The sequence below is a fragment of the Mobula birostris genome, chromosome 1, assembly GCF_030028105.1.
Source record: "Mobula birostris isolate sMobBir1 chromosome 1, sMobBir1.hap1, whole genome shotgun sequence".
In the NCBI taxonomy this organism is placed as follows: domain Eukaryota; kingdom Metazoa; phylum Chordata; class Chondrichthyes; order Myliobatiformes; family Myliobatidae; genus Mobula; species Mobula birostris.
This window is the reverse complement of record NC_092370.1, coordinates 86,247,567-86,265,102: the sequence shown is the minus strand read 5'-3', so window position 1 is coordinate 86,265,102 and position 17,536 is coordinate 86,247,567. Positions and strand designations below refer to the sequence as shown.

General features: G+C 42.3%; 1 protein-coding gene across 3 annotated transcripts in view; it reads right to left on the bottom strand.

The window, feature by feature from the left end:
* The window catches only part of ldlrad4a (low density lipoprotein receptor class A domain containing 4a), a 288,649-nt gene extending 274,248 nt beyond the window's left edge, over positions 1-14,401 (bottom strand). For 2 of the 3 annotated variants that reach the window (XM_072258507.1, XM_072258530.1), the window contains exon 1: positions 14,099-14,263. The gene's annotated coding sequence lies outside the window, so the exon portion shown is untranslated. Of the gene's footprint in view, positions 1-14,098; positions 14,264-14,314 lie in introns of those variants that run through there. The other variant, XM_072258512.1, reaches the window with a different exon arrangement.
* Positions 14,402-17,536: the final 3,135 nt, after the last annotated feature.

The window sequence follows — 17,536 nt, the reverse complement described above, 5'->3', positions numbered from 1 at the left end:
GTGAGTCCTCTGGTCCTAGATTCAGAATGCAAGCACATCCCTTTAGAACAGAGATGAGCAGGAATATCTTTACCCAGAGGGTGGTGAATCTGTGGAACTCATCGCCACAGTTGGCTATGGAAGCCACATCATTTAAAGCCGAGGTTGATGGGTTCTTGAATAGGAAGGGTGTCAAAAGTTATGGGAAGAAGGCAGTAGGAGAGTGGGGTTGAGAAGGAAAAAAGCAGCCAGAATCAAATGGTGGAGCAGACTTAATTGGCTGAATGGCCTAAATCTGCTCCTATGCCTTATGGTGTTATGCCCGTCTGTGTTAGAGAAAATCAAGATGTTTCACTAGTGCTTATCAGGACTGATATTGTGATCTTTAACATATTTCTCCAAAGATATTGACTTAGACGTTAGGTAACTAGTTTCCATTAGTCTAACAAATACTGTTCTATTTTGATATATAATAAATTATTAGAATTAAACTTTGTAACTTTAACTTGACAAAAATCATATATTTGCATTCCTTAAAAGAACAGTCAAATATAGTAATCAACAATCTTAACTGCTTTGTTAAAGCCTATTTGCTTTATTATTAATTTTAACTTACAAATATTTTCCAAAACAAAACGAGTTCTGTTAAATATATAAGGAAGAGAAAATTTGCAGATGCTGGAAATCCAAGCAACACACACAAAATGCTGGAGGAACTCAGCAGGCCAGGCAGCATCTATGGAAAAAAGTACAGTCAATGTTTTGGGTCCAAATCCTTCGGCAGGACTGGAGAGAAAAAAAGCTGAGGAGTAGATTTGAAAGGTGGGGGGGGGGGGGGGAGAGAAATGCCAAGCAATAGGTGAAATTTGGAGGGACAGGGATGAAGAAAGAGCTAGGAAGTTGATTGGTGAAAGAGGCAAAAGGCCATGGGAGAAAGAAGAAAGTGGGGAGAGGAGACCTAGAGGGAGGTGATGGGCGGGCAAGGAGGTAACATGACAGAGGGACAAGGGGATTGGAAATGGTGAAGGGGGGAGGGTGGAGGCCAGAACAAGTGTGATCTCCCAGTGGCCATCCATTTTAATTCCACTTCCCATTTCCATTCCAATACATCCATCCATAGCCTCCTCCACTGTCAGGATAGGGACACACTTAGGTTGGGAGAACAACACCTTATATTCCGTTTCGGTAACCTCCAAACTGATGGCACGATCATCAATTTCTCCAACTTCCGATAATGCCTCTATCCTGCCCCCTTCACCATTTCCTATCCCCTTGTCCCTCTCTCACGTTATCTCTTAGCCAGCCCATCGCCTCCTCTGGTACTCCTCCGCCCACCCCCCTTTTCTTCTTTCTTCCATGGCCTTCTGTCTCTTTCACCAATCAACTTCCTAGCTCTTTGCTTCATCCCTACCCATCCAAGTTTCACCTATCACCTGGCGTTTCTCTCTATCCTACCCCCACCTTTCAAATGTACTCCTCAGCTTTTTTCCTCCAGTCCTTCGGCCCAAAACGTTGACTGTACTTCTTTCCATACATGCTGCCTGGCCTGCTGAATTCCTCCAGCATTTTGTGTGTTGTTATGTTAAATATACATTGACTCAATTTTGACTTTAACAATGAGACATTAATAAAGCAAAAACATTTTTAAAAAGCACAATTAGGATTCAATAACTTGTTCCTGTTTTTCTACACACCCAACCTCCAACCAGGTGTTTTTTTAAATCATAACCAATTGTGCCTGAAAAAGGCTTTTGAAATTGTGCCCTAACTTTTTCTTAAACTGTGTCAGAATGAAACACTTAAAGTGCTGACACAAAGGATGCAGACATCCCACCTCTCCCGGAAGTTCCGTGAGTCTCCCGCATATCGATAGTGACTCCCTGATGCCCGGAAATTATATACGATATCCCGGAAATAGATTTTTTTGAGAGGGAGAGGGAGAGCGAGCAACCTGATTGGTCTCTCTTCCTGCTAAGAGTGGTCCCCAACCACCGGGCCGCGAGGAAACAATATGATTTGATGATATGAAACGATATGAGTCAGCTGCACCTTTCCTCATTCCCTGTCATGCACTGTTGAATTTTAACGTGCGTGAGGTCATCAGTGACCCAAGACGTGCAAAGGAATAGGTCTGTGGCCCATTTGTGAATGTCCCCGGAGAATCATCCATGTCAGCGCGGGAAGAAGATCAACTCCTCGAGTTTGCAAATGACGGCGGGCTGAAAAGTATGTTTGACATAACATCTCTGCCAGCATTCTGGATCAAAGTCAAGGCTGAATATCTTGAGATAGCCATGAAATCACTGAAAACGTTGCTTCCATTTCCAACATATTTCTGTGAAGTGGAGTTTTCTGCAATGAATGCAACGAAAACTAAATTGCGGAATAGACTGGACATAAGGACCCTTCGAGTATCGCTGTCTCCCATCACCCCTCGATGGCACCATCTTGTTGCAGGGAAACAAGCCCAGGGCTCCCACTGGTTCAGCGATATTGGTATGTTGCAATGATTTTATATGTTCATACAAGGAAAATATGCGCTGTGTGTTTAATATCCAAACGTTACTTAAAATGTTATGATGCTATTAACTTATAAGTGACTTATAATTCAGTGGTCCATAACCTCCGGGCCGCAAAGAATACCGTACAGCGGTGGCCGGAACACACCCAGCACATCTTTAAGCAAAAAGCCGAAATAAACAAGCTAATTAATTAGGTGCCGCCCAGCACGTAAATGTCGGCCCAGATCAGAGACGATTGCCAATTGCGTCGTCTCTGATCTGGGCGGACATTTACGTGCCAGGCAGCACCTAATCAATTAGCCTGTTTATTTTGGCTTTTTTCTTAAAGATGTGTTGGGTGCATTCTTGCTACAGCTGTACCGCTGCATTCTTCGCGGCCCAGAGGTTTGGGACCACTGTTATAATTGACTTATCACTACATTCATGCGAGGAAACTATGCGCTGTGTGTTTAATATTAAATTCGTTAGATAAACCCCTTTAGAAATGAAATTGAGTGTATTAGCCACTTACAAGTGACGTATAGTTGACTAATTACCTATACTCTGGTCGTGTTTAACACCCCCCACCACCCCCTGTCGGCCGGTCCGCAAGAATATTGTCAATATTAAACCAGGCTGGGGGCCCCTGATTTAAACTAGCTGGCTAGCTGCCAAGGAGCTACGCTATTGATGTCCTACGTGATGAGGCCAAACTCCCTGTAGACTTGCTTAAAGTTGTAATACAATAAACATGATAATATAAGTACATATTTTAATGTCACATTTGCTGCATATACCCAACTCGGTTTACAGATTAGACAAAATCACTAAACAAAGTATTACATACACCCTTGGAGGTCGACGGCGGGGGGGGGGGGCGGTAAGGGGTGGATATGGGGTTGCGGGGAGCAGGGGTGCTACCTCGCTGAAATGGTGGTGTTACCTCCCTGAAGTGAGTTTTTGCAGGGTGGGATGTCTGAGGATGTATCCTGGAACTGTGCATCACACTTTAGGGTCTGCCCTCAACATCACAGCTCAGAGCCAAAATATCAGATTGAATTCCAAGCTTTTGAAACTGCCAATGCCATTGAGGATTTAAAAGGCACGTTCATAGTTTTTGCGTAATACGCATTATTTCAACAACAATTTGCACTTATTAGCATCAGTCATACTGGAATCACCCTAAGGCAATTTACAGAAGTATTATCAAATAAAATTTAACACTGGACCACAAGGAAATGTTAAGAACATATGACTAAAAGAATTACCAATATACTAGCTTTAAAACAAACCTCACTGGGAGTTGTAGGCCCAAGCACCGGTGGTGAGACATGATTAGGTGATCAGAACTGAAAAATCACTGCCTCTCCACCTTTTTTCAAATTCACACTGTTCTTTTAGTGAAGTAACCAGTCATTTTGAGCCACTTCCCACTTTTGATTTGTGTTCTCCCATCTCTTCAACTCCCCAATTCAATATGGTTTTAATTTGCACCAAGGAGGAGCCAAATTAAAATGTGAAATAACAAAAGCAATAAAACTCTAGTGTGGAAATTGCTCACAATGTCATAGGTACATTCTAAAGCTAAAGCAAAATAACTATGTGGTGTCACAATCCACCTTCAACATAAATCAAAGAGGAGCCTGGACTAACACCACACAACTGAACTCTTAGTGGTCTTCAAAATCTAATCATCATGATGAGTGGAGAGAGGCATAACCACCATGTATAACAACAGTACTGCTTTTCGAACACCGTTAACACATATGAAGGAATCCAAGATTAAAAGTATGAGATATAAACACCTGACAATATTATACTTCAAGAAACAATAACATTGAAATGAGGCTTGTATCATATGTTTATTCAGGAAGGGTAAAAACACAGATTTAGTTGAGTATCAAAACTGAAAGAGAAATGTGTCAGTACGGGACATGATGCTTTCCTTTGGATATCTTTGATCAGATACAGAACAAAAGTGGCATTAAATGAATATCTTGCTTAAAGCCATTAGTTTTAAGATGATGAAACAGTACTGCACGAACAACATTTGGTTCACTGGGACATGGGTTTATGACCATGATAGAAACCACATGTATGTAAAGAAAACTCAGAGACAATTAGTTTGTTCCTTTCAGAAAATGTTAACAAAATTTCACTGAAATCACTGCACCACTGTGATAAAACACAAACAGGATCTCAACATTTTAAGACAAAATTCTACCATTTTAAACTTAATGCTAAATTTGCAAGTTTCTGTTTTTATGCAATATTTCATTTATCACCCACACATAATAGAGTACAACACTCTCCAGAAGTCCATAATTATAAAATGAATTACAACTCTTGCACTATTACAGGGTAACCTGAATCTACTTTAGACCATAAGACACAGGAGCAGAATTAGGCCATGCAGCCCATTTCATAATGGCTGATCACAGATCCCATTCAACCCCATACATCTGCTTTCTCGCTATATCCTTTGATGTCCTGACAGATCAGGAAACTATCAACTTCCGCCTTAAATGTATCCATGAACTTGGCCTCCACGGCAGTCTGCGGCACAAAATTCCTCCTTACCTCCATTCTAAATTGTCACCCCTCAGTGTTGAGGCTGTGCCCTCTTGTTCTAGATATCCCCACCATACAAAGCATCCTCTCCACATCCACCTTATCTACCCTTTCAACATTCGGTAGGTTTCAATGAGATCCTCACACATTCTTCTAAATTCCAGTGACTGCAGGCCCAAAGCTGCCAAACGCGCCCCTTATGTTAACCCCTTCATTCCTGGAATCATCCTCGTAAACCTCCTCTAGACTGTCTCCAATAACAACACATCCTTTCTGAGATATGGAGCCCAAAACTGTCGACAATACTCCAAGTGCGGCCTGACTGTGTGTGTCCTCAGCATTATCTCCTTCCTTTTATATTCTATTCACCTTGAAATAAATGCCAACGTTGCATTTGCCTTCTTTACCACAGACTCAACCTGTAAATTAACCTTCTGGGAGTCTTGCACGAGGACTCCTGAGTCCCTCTGCACCTCTGACATTTAAAACTTCTCCCCATTTAGATAATAGTCCACAATCTTGTTCCTTTTACCAAAATACATTACCATACATTTCCCATCACTGTATTTCATCTGCCACTTTGCTGTCCATTCTTCCAATTTGTCTGAGTCCTGCTGCAATTGTATTGCTTCCTCAACACTACCTACCCCTCCACCTATCTTCATATCACTCACAAACTTTACCACAAAGCCATCAATTCCATTGACAAACAATGTAAAAAGTAACGGCCCCAATGCTGACCCCAAAGGAACACCACTAGTCACTGGCAGCCATCCAGAATGGGCCCTCTTTATTCCCACTTGCTGTCTCCTGGCTGTCAGCCATTCCACTATCCATGCCAATATCTTTCCATAGGATTTTATCTTGTTAAGCAACCTCATGTGTGGTGCCTTATTAAATGCCTTCTGAAAACCCAAGTAAATGACATCCACTGCCCCTCCTTTGTCCACTCTGCTTGTTACTTTATCGAAGAATTCTAACAGATTTATCAGGCAAGATTTCCCTTTAAAGAAACCATGCTGACTTTGACTTATTTTATCATTAATCTCCAAGTACCCCGAAACGTGATCCTTAATAATAAACTCCAACACTTTCCCAACCACTAAGGTTAGGCTAACTGGCCTACAATTTCCTTTCTTTTGCCTTCCTCCCTTCATAAGAGATGGAATAACATTTGCAATCTTCCAGTCCTCCGAGACTATGCCAGAATCAAGTGACTCTTAGAAACATAGAAAACCTACAGCACAATACAGACCCTTTGGCCCACAAAGCTGTGCTGAACATGTCCTTACCAGAGAAATTACCTGAGGTTACCCATAGCCTTCTATTTTTCTGAGCTCCATATACCTGTCCAGGAGTCTCTTAAAAGACCCTATCATATCCACCTCCACCACCGTCGATGGCAGCCCATTCCACACACTCACCACTCTCTGCGTAAAAAACTTACCCCTGACATCTCCTCTGTGACTACTTCCAAGCACCTTAAAACTGTGCCCTCTCATGTTAGCCATTTCAGCCCTGGGAAAAAGCCTCTGACTATCCACACGATCAATGCTGCTCATCATCTTGTACACCTCTATCAGGTCACCTCTCATCCCCCGTCACTCCAAGGAAAAAAGGCTGAGTGCACTTAACCTATCCTCATAAGGCATGCTCCCCAATCCACGCAACATCCTTGTAAATCTCCTCTGCACCCTTTCTATGGTTTGCACATCCTTCCTATAGTGAGGCGACCAGAACTGAGCCCAGTACTCCAACTGGGGTCTGACCAGTGTCCTATATAGCTACAATATTACCTCCCGGCTCCTAAACTCAATCCCATGATTGATGAAGGCCAATGCACCATATGCTTTCTTAACCAGAGTCAACTTGCGCAGCAGACTTGAGTGTCCTATGGACTCAGACCCCAAGATCCCTCTGATCCTCCACACTGCCAAGAGTCTTACCATTAATACTATATTCTGTCATCATATTTGACCTACCAAAATGAACCACTTCACACTTAAGCAACACACATCAAAGTTGCTGGTGAACGCAGCAGGCCAGGCAGCATCCTAGAGATACAGTCGACGTTTCGGGCCGAGACCCTTCGTCAGGACTAACTGAAGGAAGAGCTAGAAAGAGATTTGAAAGTGGGAGGGGGAGGGGGAGATCCAGAATGATAGGAGAAGACAGGAGGGGGAGGGATGGAGCCAAGAGCTGGACAGGTGATTGGCAAAAGGGATATTAGAGGATCATGGGACAGGAGGCCCAGGGAGAAGAAAAAGGGGGAGGGGGGAAAAAACCCAGAGGATGGGCAAGGGGTATAGTTAGAGGAACAGAGGGAGAAAAAGGAGAGAGAGAGAGAAAGAATGTGTGTATATAAATAAATAACGAATGGGGTACGAGGGGGAGGTGGGGCATTAGCGGAAGTTAGAGAAGCCAGTGTTCATGCCATCAGGTTGGAGGTGACCCAGGCGGAATATAAGGTGTTGTTCCTCCAACCTGAGTGTGGCTTCATCGTTACAGTAGAGGAGCCTGTGGATAGACATATCAGAATGGGAGTGGGACGTGGAATTAAAATGTGTGAGATGCTGCCTGGCCTGCTGCGTTCACCAGCAACTTTGATGTGTGTTGCTTGAATTTCCAGCAACTGCAGAATTCCTCGTGTTTGCGTTTTTAATTTCACTTCACACTCATCTGGGTTGAACTCCATTTGCCACTTTTCAGCCCAGCTTTGCATCCTATCAATGTCCCACTGTAATCTCTGACAGTCCTCCACACTATCCACAACACCCCCAACCTTTGTGTCATCAGCAAATTTACTAACCCATCCCTCCACTTCTTCATCCAGGTCATTTATAAAAACCACAAAGAGTAGGGGTTCCAGAACAGATCGCTGAGGCACACCACTGCTAACCGACCTCCATGCAGAATATGACCCATTTACAACCACTCTTTGCCTTCTGTGAGCAAGCCAGTTCTGGATCCACAAAGCAAGTTCCCCTTGGATCCCATGCCTCCTTACTTTCTCAATAAGCCTTGCATGGGGTACCTTGTCAAATGCCTTGCTGAAATCCATATACACTACATCTACTGCTCTTCCTCATCAATGTGTTTAGTCACATCCTCAAAATATTCAATCAGGCTCGTAAGGCTGTAAGTCATCCCTACAATTGCCAAGATCCTTTTCCGTAGTGAATACTGAAGCAAAGTACTCATTAAGTACAACTGCTATCTCCTCCGTTTCCATACACACTTTTCCACGGTCACACTTGATTGTTCCTATTCTCTCACGTCTTATCTTCTTGCTCTTAACATACTTGTAGAATGCCTTGGGGTTTTCCTTAATCCTCTCCGCCAAGGACTTCTCATGGCTCCTCCTGGCTCTCCTAATTTCTTTCTTGAGCTCCTTCCTGCTAGCCTTATAACCTTCTAGCTCTCTATCATTACCTGGCCTTTTGAACCTTTCATAATCTTTTCTTTTCTTCTTGACTAGATTTACAACAGCCTTTGTACACCACGGTTCCTGTATCTTACCATCCTTTCCCTGTCTCATTGGAACGTACCTATGCAGAACTCCACGCAAATAACCCCTGAGCATTTGCCACATTTCTTCCATACATTTCCCCGAGAGCATCTTGAAAGATCATGACCAAGAAAGATTATTTCTTCAGCAACCTCTCTCAAGGCTCTGGGATGTAGTCCATCTGGCCCAGGTGATTTATCCACCTTAAGACCTTTGAGGTTGCCCAGCACTTTTTTCTTTGTAAAAGCAATGACACTCACTCCTGCTCCCTGACACTCGTGGACCTCTGGCACACTGCTAGTATCTTCCACAATGAAGACTGATACAAAGTACCCACTGGAAGTTCATCTGCAATTTCTTTTTCCCCCATCACTACTTCAACACCATCATTTTCCAGTGGTCCAATATCAACTCTCACCTCCCTTTTAATCATATAACCATATAACAATTACAGCATGGAAACAGGCCATCTCGGCCCTTCTAGTCCATGCCGAACTCTTACCCTCACCTAGTCCCACTGACTTGCACTCAGCCCATAACCCTCCATTCCTTTCCTGCTCTTTACTCTTTATATAACTGAAAAATCTTTTAGTATTCTGCTTTATACTACTGGCCAGTCTCATATTTCAACTTTTCCCTTCTTATAGCTTTTTAGTTGCTTTTTGTTGGATTTTAAAAGCTTCCCAATCATCCAATTTCCCACTCACTTTACTACTCTATACTGTGGCGTGCAAAAGTTTGGGCACCCGTGGTCAAAATTTCTGTTACTGTGAATCACTAAGCGAGTAAAAGATGACCTGATTTCCAAAAGGCATAAAGTTAAAGATGACACATTTATTTAATATTTTAAGCAAGAAAACTTTTTTATTTCCATCTTTTACAGTTTCAAAATAACAAAAAAGGAAAAGGGCCTGAAGCAAAAGTTTGGGCACCCTGCATAGCAGTACTTAGTAACACCCTCTTTGGCAAGTATCACAGCTTGTAAACGCTTTCTGTAGCCAGCTAAGAGTCTTTCAATTCTTGTTTGGGGGATTTTCGCCCATTCTTCCTTGCAAAAGGCTTCTAGTTCTGTGAGATTCTTGGGCCGTCTTGCATGCACTGCTCTTTTGAGGTCTATCCACAGATTCACGATGACGTTTAGGTCAGGAGACTGTGAGGGCCATGGCAAAACCTTCAGCTTGCGCCTCTTGAGGTAGTCCACTGTGGATTTTGAGGTGTGTTTAGGATCATTATCCTGTTGTAGGAGCCATCCTCTTTTCATCTTTGGCTTTTTTACAGACGGTGTGATGTTTGCTTCCAGAATTTGCTAGTATTTAATTGAATTCATTCTTCCCTCTACCGGTAAATGTTCCCCGTGCCACTGGCTGCAACACAAGCCCAAAGCATGATCGATCCACCCCTGTGTGCTTAACAGTTGGAGAGGGGTTCTTTTCATGAAATTCTGCACCCTTTTTTCTCCAACATACCTTTGCTCATTGCAGCCAAAAAGTTCTATTTTAACTTCATCAGTCCACAGGACTTGTTTCCAAAATGCATCAGGCTTGTTTAGATGTTCCTTTGAACCTTTTGAATAGAACTTTTTTGGCCGCAATGAGCAAAGGTATGTTTGGAGACAAAAGGGTGCAGAATTTCATGAAAAGAACCCCTCTCCAACTGTTAAGCATGGGGGTGGATTGATCATGCTTTGGGCTTGTGTTGCTGCCAGTGGCACGGGGAACATTTCACTGGTAAAGGGAAGAATGAATTCAATTAAATACCAGCAAATTCTGTAAGCAAACATCACACCATCTGTAAAAAAGCCAAAGATGAAAAGAGGATGGTTCCTACAACAGGATAATGATCCTAAACACACCTCAAAATCCACAATGGACTACCTCAAGAGGCGCTAGCTGAAGGTTTTGCCATGGCCCTCACAGTCCCCTGACCTAAACATCATCGAGAATCTGTGGATAGACCTCAAAAGAGCAGTGCATGCAAGATGGCCCAAGGACCTCACAGAACTTAGAAGCCTTTTGCAAGGAAGAATGGGCGAAAATCCCCCAAACAGGAATTGAAAGACTCTTAGCTGGCTACAGAAAGTGTTTACAAGCTGTGATACTTGCCAAAGGGGGTGTTACTAAGTACTGACCATGCAGGGTGCCCAAACCTTTGCTTCGGGCCCTTTTCCTTTTTTGTTATTTTGAAACTGTGAAAGATGGAAATAAAAAAGTTTTCTTGCTTAAAATATTAAAGAAATGTGTCATCTTTAACTTTATGCCTTTTGAAAATCAGTTCATCTTTTACTCACTTAGCTATTCACAGTAACAGAAATTTTGACCACAGGTGCCCAAACTTTTGCATGCCACTGTATGCCCTTTCCTTGGCTTTTATGTAGTCCTTAACTTCCCTTGTCAGCCATGGTTGTCGACCCCTGCTATTTGAGAACTTCCTTCACTCTGGAACATATCTAACCTGCACCTTGTGAACTATTCCCAGAAACTTCAGCATCTCTGCTCTGCCGTCATCCCCACCAGTATTCTCTCCTCTAGTCGACCTGGACAAGCTTCTCTCTCATGCCTCTGTAATTCCCTTTATTCCATTGCAATACTGATACATGTTACTTATGCTTCTCCCTCTCAAATTACAGTATGAATTCAATCATATTGTGATCACTGCCACCTAAGGATTCCTTTATATTAAGCTCTTTCTAAAGATGTAATTCCATCTCTTACCAAGAGAACCACACCACTGCCTATGCCTTCCTTTTGATATGAAGTATACCCTTTGACGTTAAGCTCTCAACTATGGTCTTCTTTCAGCCAAGCCTTAGTTATGCGCACAACATCATACTGACCAATCTCTAGCTCTGTCACGAGTTTGTCCACCTTATTCCAAATGCTACATGCATTTAATACAGCACCTTCAGTCCTGCCTTCTTTGCCCTTTTGAATTTCACCTCTGTGGTACAATTTAACTCTTTGCTCTATCTGCATTTGTACCAAATCATTGGCTTCTTTCTTACATTCATTTTACACCTATCATCTAGATGTAAATCTGCTGCTTCATCCTCAGCTCTATCATACTGGTTCCCATCCCCTGTCATATTAGTTTCAACCACTCCCAACAGTTCTAGTTCAAAACTGCCCACGAGAATATTGGTCCTCCTCAGATTCAAGTTCAACCCTTCCCTCTTGTACAGGTCACAGCAGCCCCAGAAGAGGTCCCAGACGTCTAGAAATCTGAATCCCTAGTCCCTGCTTGAATTCTTCAGTCACGCATTTATCTGCCACCTCATTCTATTCCAAACTTCACTGTCACATGGCACAGGCAGCAATCCTGACAATACTACCTTTGAGGTCCTGCTTCTCAGCTTCCTTCCTAATTCCCTGTATTCTGTTTTCAGGACCTCCTCCCTTTTTCCACCTATGTCATTGGTACCAATATGTAACACGACTTCTGGCTGTCCACCTTCCCTTTTCAGGATATTGTGGATACATTCAGAAACATCGTGGATCCTGGCACCCACGAGGCAAACTACCATCCATGTTTCTTTTTTGCATCCACAGAGTTGCCTATCTGTCCCCCCTAACTATAGCGGTCCCTATTACTGCTGCCATCTACTTCAGTTCCCTCCCCTTCTGAGCTACAGGGCCAAAGGCATGGCTGCTCTTATGACATTGAAAGATGGAAATAAGTGAATCCGTGTAAAAGATCAGTGGAGAGAAAACATTCTCCAAGATAGTGGTGGAGGAATTCAAAATTAAATGAGACCCATGTGTCAATTTGTTATGGAATCACGCAAGGTCAAAGATCACCTGCTTCCACTGTTTCGTCAGATTCGGGGATGGTTGATATGGGATCTGCAGTCAGATGGGGATTGATAGGGCAAATGGACATGTTATTTGGAATGTGGTTCACCCCGTCCATTTGACTTCTGCATGCTCCCATCATCTAGACTTGAAGTGCCTTATACTTTCCCAGATGCTCTTTCTCCATTCTGATTCAGCTATACAACAAGGATTCCCATATGAAGGAGCAGATGCTGCATATTTTGAGAATGTTCTTGAAGGTTTTCCCTAACCTCCTGGGAATATCTTGCTGTGTCAGAGCTCAAGTCAACTACTTGTTTCAGGAATCTAGAATCAGAAACATGGATAATGTGACTAACCCAACAGAGATGGTTGACCACGTTCAGAGTCTTCCTGCTGGGAAACTGGCCTGGTGGAGAACACTGGCACTGGCTCAACTATCCTGCTATTGGATCTGAAGGATCTGCAAAGACAGCATTGGTGGTATATCTGCAGGGCTTTGTGATATTTACTGTAGGGCATTTCTGTCCCTAAAGCACACGGAAGAACAGAGATCACTATGAGTTTAATGCCTAATCCAAGGTCTTGGTCTTCAAAGAGTTTTATTTCCTAAATCAGTCAAAGGCCGTACTAGCAGAACAGATGCACCGTGACTCTCAAGATATGGAAAGTGATCCATAATTTCCAATGTTTTGCCATAATTTCATCCAACAGTGGAGGAAATATGACAGACCAAATTCCCTACTCCTTCAGCTACTTGTGTTCTTATGCAACTTAATTTACCGGGGAATGGCTTTGAAAAGTTGATGCAGACCTTTGTCTTTTCAACGCTTAGTTTAGGATCCATCTTCAGTCACATTTAGAGAAAGAAATGTAGAATTATTTGGAACTCAGTCTCTGTATGTACATGCATAAATGTGGTTGAACTTGAAACCTGATGATCAAAGTTGGAGTGATGTAGTTCTGAGGTGGAGGTAAAGGTTAAATAGTTTCTTAATCATCCTGTAGATTAACTCTAGTGAGGATCTATTGAAGATGTAGTAATGATTGCATCCAAGATGACTGAAAAGGTCCCTGTGCTTGAGTGAACCTTGTCTGCACTGTCTAAAGATGTACTGGAGGAACACAAATTTTATGTCATCATTTAGAAGATAGAGACATGAAATAAGTTTTAGAAAGGTGACTCTTCTGAAGCATCCTTAAATCATCCTTTCCTTTTGTAACAACTCATTTCTTTAGAAAAATTAAAAGTTGAACCCTCCATTACTTTCAGATTATGACAATTAATTCATTTATAATTATGCATTTCATATCTTTTTAATTGTCCCATTTACTGGGTAAAAAAATATTTAGCAATTCAGCCTGTAAATGACCCAAAAACGTCCATCAATAAAATTCGCACAAACCGAGCCGAGGTGAAATTTTAAGTTATTTTAAAATCAATATCGCATTGAGTAACTACCAAAGGTTTACTTCCAGATTTCAAATGGGTTTTATTTTGCTGTCACAAAGTGCTTTTGTGATGGTGTTCGGCTTATGTGATTACTGTGCTGTTGACTTTAAACTTAGGCCTGTCTGGCTAGCGCACAGACAACACATTCTGTGTTATTGCCCCAGTCTGGCTGCAACTCTCCTCCCTGTCTGGCTTCTAAAGGAATACATAACGCTTTCTTTTTCTCTCTCTCTCTCCTCTCCACAAAACCATTTCGCACCCCGCCAGCCATACCCTTGGAAATTATAAATGTATTTACCAGACACAAATCCAACTTAACCGTCTCCACCAGCCCTCCTGCTCCTCTGATCGTGAGTACATGACAGCGAGCCTCACTCAGCCCGGGGCTGTTGTCTGGCGCGGTGTCAGTCACCGACTGACTGATTGAGCGAGCGGCGCTCGAGCTCGCCTCCTCCCAGCCCGTGCCTCCTCCCCCTCCCCCCAACCCCAACCCCCCCGGGCCAACCGTCCTAACCGTCTCTCGCTGCTACCTCCTCCTGTCGTCACCCCCCCACCCCAGACGGCCCGCTCAAGCTCCAGCCAGACAACCACACAAGACGGGGTGGGGGGAGGCGTGTTGCAGGATGGCCGGGGGGGGAGGGGAAGGAAGCCAGTAACATTGAAGGAAAGATGAGCTCCTCCCCTTGGCTGTCGTCCGGCTCGTTCCGCCGCTGCACCGCCACCTGCAGGACTGGATGGAAGATGACCCGCCGCTGGAACCAACTAAAGAGGGGTGGTGAGGAGGGGCACATAATGGAGATGCTCAAAATTTTGTGGAACCTGGATGGGAGGTGAATTTTCCCCAGAGTATGACTGAGACACAGTGAAAAACTTGAGTTTTGCATGCCAAGCAGACAGATAATTGTCCTGCACAATTACATGAAGATAGTAAAAAGAAAACTGAAGTTCCAACACATTTTTTTTGCATCAGAGTAGCCCGATTTGTCACAAATACCTATGAGACAGAAGCGAGTGTTACTCAACTTTTAAATTCATTAAAGTGGAACTCTCTCCAAGACAGACATGAAGCACACTGCCTGACCTGTTTTTACAAAATGTTAAACGGTCAACTCAACATAGACTAACAATCCCACATCAAACCCAAACCTATTAGGAGCAGATGAGGGCACTCAACTCAATTTGAAATACTACCTACCAAATCAGATGTGTACAGCAATTCATTTTTCCCCTGCACAATTAAAGCATGGAATAATCTTAATCCTAACAGTAACACAACCAAACCCAATCAAATTTAAGGCAGCTTTTCTTCTTCAAAAATCTCCTTCTTAAGCCTACCCTCCACCACCTCCAGTTTAAATTCCATGCGGAGTATTTTGGAGGATCAAGAACCAAGGGTCTAGTAGTAGTGTGGCAGAAGGTGTCCTTGACTCTGGAGGTATATGTTCTCAGGATTTCGTGTCTTCTGTTGGATGGGCAAGGGGAGAAGAAGGAATGACCATGGTGGGAGGGGTCCTTGATTATTATTTATCTGCTGTGACAGATAAATAATATGGCATATTCACTCTTTTGTTATATAATATAAAGTAGGATTGTGATTGTGCTTTCAAACTCCACTTCAAATTTCTGTGTGTTCCCCTGCCCAGGAAGTATGCTGAAGTTACCTTGATGCTGAAAGGTATTGACTGCACACAATATTCCAGGTGTAGGTTAATGTTTTATAAACAGCATACTATAACGGTCTACATTTGTTGAACATTATGTGAAGGCAACATTGTTATGATAGATTAATTGGCTGCTGTAAACTGTGCCTTGTGTGTGATAAAATCTGATGAGAAATTGTTGGAAATATGGGAGGAATAAAAAGGATGAGGGTAAAATTAGATGTCTGATGATAGTTTTGGACCTGGTGGGCTAAAGGGCTTGTTTCCATATTGTATCTCTCTAGGGGTCTGTGAAAGCTGAGTTTAGTGTCTACACTTATCCATATGGTACCATTCATTTTAGACAAGTTGAACACAATACAGGATGAAAGATCAAAACAACTTGTCCAAAAAGACTTTGAAGTCAGTGTTGATAGGTAATTAAAATGTCCTGGCCAGGGAAAATAAATAATCAAATGAGTATTGCAATTCTATGCTTTATACCTGGAGATCTAAAGACAATGATGCATCTGTACAAAAGCCTGTTTACATCGGAGTACTATGTTAATGTCTGGGGAAAATATGCATAAGTAAAATATTGAACATGCGGGTAATCGGAAGTGAAGTTGGAAAACTGAAGAAGGGTCTCGGACTGAAATGTTGATTGTTTATTCATTTCCATAGATGCTGCCTGACCTGCTGAGCTCCTCCAGCATTTTGAGTGTTGCATTTTTTCATAATTTATTTTTGAAATTTATAGTAATTTTCATCTTTTCATTGTATTGCTGCCACAAAACAAATTTCATGTCATACAAGCCACTGATAATAATTTTGATTCTGATTTTGAAGTTCTCAACAAGTCCAGCAGCATCACACAGTTAATGTTTTGGGTCAATACTCTTCGATCAGAAAATTTCTGTAATTTTTTACAGTACTGTTGGGGAGGCATCTCGATTGTTTATTATTAAGAATATTGATACTGAGGAGATGGAGTGTAGATTTGACTGGCACCTTGTGTGCCTCTGTTAGAGGTGGAGGGAAGAGACACCTTATATGTATCATAGGCTTTGTCCTGACTTATTTATTTTAAATAGTTATTCACTGCTAATTGCATAGATTTCAATGTCTCGTAAAAGTAGTTTTATCTAAAATATTGCCTTTTCTAAACATTTAAATAAGATTTTTCATGTTAGATGTTAACTGATTTTTTCAAATATATTTTGTTTTAATTTTTTAAAACAAGTGACAGAATGGGTAATTACACATGACATCAAACTCTTTTGAGCATTTGGCAGCTTTGGGCCTGTACTCACTAAAATTTAGAAGAATGTGTGGGAATCTCATTGAAACCTACTGAATGTTGTAAGGACTATATAGGGTGGATGTGGAGAGGATGTTTCCTGTGGTGGGGGTATCCAGAACTAGAGGACACAGCCTCAAAACAGAGGGGCAATCCTTTAGAACAGAGGTAAGGAAGCTTTTTTTTAAACCAGGGAGTAGTAAATCTGTGGAATGTTCTTCCACAGACTGCAGTGGAGGCCAAGTCCATGCATATATTTAAGGCGGAAGTTGATCTTTTCCTGATCGGTCAGGGCATCAAAGGATATGGTGAGTAGGCAGGTGTGCGATTCAGGATCAGCCATGATGGAATGGCAAAGCAGACTCGATGGGGTGAATGGCCTAATAATCTGCTCCTATGTCTTATGGTCTAACAATTGTATTGCCCAGTATACACTATCTACACAGGTTATCCACTTTGAACCCAACAAGAATAAAGACTCCTCCTGCCCCAATGTTTTTCTCTTCTTTCCTCTCCCATTGGACAGAAGATACAAAAGCTTGGAGCACATTCCACCAGATTCAAAGACAGCCTTTATCTCACTGTTAGCAGACTTGAGTGGACCTCTTGTATGCTGTAGATGAACTAGTCTATCTCGATATGGCTCTTATTTTGTTCACTTTCACTGCACTTTCTCTGTATCTGTAACACTACATTCTGTTTTCCTTTAAGCTTTTGAAAATGCTGAAAATATTGAAATTTGGGGATTCATGTACATAGATCTTTAAAATCTCAGGGATGGGGTTAAAAAAAACAG